This window comes from Chelonoidis abingdonii, chromosome 25 (assembly GCF_003597395.2).
Source record: "Chelonoidis abingdonii isolate Lonesome George chromosome 25, CheloAbing_2.0, whole genome shotgun sequence".
Taxonomy (NCBI): domain Eukaryota; kingdom Metazoa; phylum Chordata; order Testudines; family Testudinidae; genus Chelonoidis; species Chelonoidis abingdonii.
In genome coordinates, this window is record NC_133793.1 from 19,046,687 (window position 1) to 19,050,244 (window position 3,558).

Sequence of the window (3,558 nt, forward strand, 5' to 3'; positions counted from 1 at the left end):
CCTATGACGGAATATTGAAAAAATATGGTTTGTTTAGTCTGGAGAACAGAAGACTGAGTGGGGACATGATAACAGTTTTCAAGTACATAAAAGGTTTTTAGAAGGAGGAGGGAGAAAAATTGTTCTTCTTAACCTCTGAGGATAGGAGAAGAACCAATGGGCTGAAACTGGAGCAAGGGGAGTTTAGGTTGGACATTAGGAAAAACTTCCTAACTGTCAGGGTGGTTAAGCACTGGATTAAATTGCCTAGGGAAGTTGTGGAATCTCCATCACTGGAGATTTTTAAGAGCAGGTTGGACAAACACCTGCCAGGGATAGTCTAGATAAAACTTAGTCCTGCCATGAGTGCAGGGGTTTGGATTATATGACCTCTTGAGGTTCCTTCCAGTTCTATGATTCTTTGATTCTTCTTCTTCTTGAAAAATCCTAATAATTTTAATAGGTAAGAATCCAATTATACACTGCAGATATTAAATAGTGTTTTCAATGAAATAGTCTAGAATAACTGACAGATTGTAATGGAGAAAGAGATTATTTTTATAGATTTGACCAGCTATTGTAAACTGGCCATAGTTTCATTGCAGCCAGTCTGCCAGATCCCATGCTGGTGTAATGCAGCTGTAACTCTACTGAAGTCATAAGGCCAGATTGCAAAGCAAGAATAAATTCCTTTATAGCCTGGTGGGTTGAACACTCACCACACATGCAGAGGACCAAGTATCCAGTAAGCCTACACTGTCTCTTTTATGATGTATCCACAGAGGTACAGCTTCAAGAGGAGAGATTGAAGGAGCCTCACACCAGACTATCGCTTAGTTAGAGCTGAGCAGGGAGTTTGTGAATACCAATAGGATGTGATTGTTGGATTTAGGCACCTAAAGTGGCAGTTAAGTGCCCAAGTCATTTTGTGTATCCAAATTATTTTGCCTATTTAAAACACACAAATACTATCTCACATCTCTCTCTCTCTCTCTCTCTCTCTAAATTTAGTATAGTTAAAACACACATTTTACAGAATGGAATAGGACTCTCTTTACATTCATCCCCTGGAACAGATAATCTCCACATACTATTTCAATTTATTTTCATAATAAATGTTAATTTCATTTATTCTGGTCTTCCAGGTCACAGATTTCTTGTATAAATGAAAATGAAAAATCAAACCACAGTGACTGAATTTATTCTCCTGGAACTTTCCAGCGACCCACAGATGCAGATTTTCTTCTTCTTGGTGTTTTTAGTTATTTACCTAATCACTCTGAGTGGTAACATAATGATCATGGTGGTGATAAGAGCTGATTCTCACCTTCAAACCCCTATGTACTTCTTCCTTTTCCATTTATCCTTTGTTGATATCTGCTATTCCTCGGTCACGGTGCCTAATGCACTGAGGAACTTCTTAGCAACGCACAATACTATTTCTGTCAATGGCTGCATTGCTCAGATATTCTTCTTCCTCCTCGCAGCTAGTGCTGAATTTTTCATTCTCTCAGCCATGGCTTATGACCGCTATACTGCCATCTCTGACCCATTATGTTACGTGGAGAAAAGGAGCAAAGGGATCTGAGTTCTCTTGGTGAGTGGGGCATGGACCATAGCTTTGTTTTATGCCCTTAACACTGTTTTCACTCTGAAGTTGCATTTCTGTGGCTCCAACCAAATCCATCATTTCAGCTGTGAGCTCCCTCCTCTGTTACAACTGGCCTGTACTGAGACCCTCACTAATCAAGTGGTGCTTCTTACTTCTTTTGTGATAGCTGGGTCAAGCTCCTTCTTCCTCATGCTGATCTCCTACATTTACATCATCTCCACCATTCTGAGGATACGCTCTGCAGAGGGCAGGCGTAAAGCCTTCTCCACCTGCAGCTCCCACCTGATTGTGGTTGGCTTGTTGTACGTGACAGGTTTTCTCCAGTACACAAAACCCAGCTCAGTCTCTTCTGTGGTTCTGGATGAAATATTCTCCATCCAGTACAGTGTCTTGACTCCCATGTTAAACCCCATCGTCTACAGCCTGGAAAACAAGGAGGTGAAAACAGCTGTAAGGAAAATTAAAGTTTGTCAAGTAATGTTGATGATCTTAAATAAATTAAATTACATATTTTTACATTAGAAAGCATAAAACTGTGAGTAACTGGTGTTTGGGAAATTCTCAGCTCAGGTAACTGAGACAAATTGGGACAAAACCTCAGTTGGTCTAAATGAGCATGGCTTCACTGAAGTCAGCAGACTAGATTCCCAGTTGTACAAGAGCCACTGGAGCATGGGGGACTGCACCTTGGGTCTCCTAAATCCAGAGTGAGTGCTCTGAGCACTGGGCAGTAGAGTCATTCACACATTTCTTCGTTTCCTCTATCTCCATATCTCTTTAATCTGGCCACTGACTTCAGGGGATCTATGGCCAATTTTTGCCAGCTGAGATTCTTGTCAGTTCTATTAATCTATTAATGTCTGTTCTTTTGTTGTTTTGAGTAATTGTTGAAATTCCATTTAATATCAGTTATCTTATTCTATCCTACTAAAATCTCAAGGAGTTTCAATAATAATTCATGAGGATAATATAATAATCATTGGATCCAATGGGTTTACTCCCCAGGGAGGGCTAGATCCACAATGGAATTGAGGCTTGAACAGGAGAGTTAACAAGAGACCCTCATAAGCATATCCTGGTGGTTCGGGCATCCACATGGCTGGGAACAGATCGCTTGTTTAAATCCTGTCTCTTTATCAGGCACTTGAAGTGGGGCTCTCTCACATTCCAGGTGACTACCCTGACCATTGGGATAAAAGGTATGAGCGGTCTCCTCCTTCTAATTCCTTATTCTTCCTCCTCCAGCCCCAGCTTCATGTGAAAAACATGTTAGGTGGGGTTACAGGGTACCTAGCTGAGAATGACAAGCAGAAGGATTTGTTTCCCTGATGGGGATAGGGGGACTGAACTCTTTGACAGCAGCAGGGCTTAGAACACATCCCACTCCTCAGCATCTCCCATTGACTAAGGAACCACCTATTATCATGTTAGAACATAAAAACAAATGAAAGACTGTTCCAGGTCAGACCAATAGTCCATCTAGCCCAGTATCATGTTTCTGCCAGTGGCCAGCGACAGATACTTCAAAGAGAATGAACAGAACAGACAGTTACTGAGTGATACATCCACTGTTATCCAGTCCCAGCTTCTGGCAGTCAGAGGTTTAGGGACACCCAAAACAGGGGGTTGCCTCTCTGGGCTTCTGCACTAATAACCTTTGATGACCTATCCTACATGAACTTATATAATTGTTTTTTTTTAAATTGTCTCCAGCTCAAGAAAAACGGAACAAGAGATGTTGTTAAGATGAAAGCCTGATTTAATACTTTACAGTTCAAATGCACTTATTTCTTGTCATTAATAAAAGGTTATAAAAAGAGATTTTTTTGGATGTTGCCAAAAGGTACTAGCAGACTGAGGTTCTCTGAAAACGAACTGCGAACTGTTTAAATTGTTTAAGTGGGACAGTTACTGGTTAGCTGGTTAATCTGAAACATGATGTTTAATATCCCTTCAAATATGTTGTC

At 40.7% G+C, this 3,558-nt stretch overlaps 1 pseudogene; it reads left to right on the plus strand.

The window, feature by feature from the left end:
- The first annotated feature begins 1,144 nt into the window (after positions 1 to 1,144).
- LOC116832149 (olfactory receptor 5M10-like) lies at positions 1,145 to 2,069 on the plus strand (annotated as a pseudogene).
- Positions 2,070 to 3,558: the final 1,489 nt, after the last annotated feature.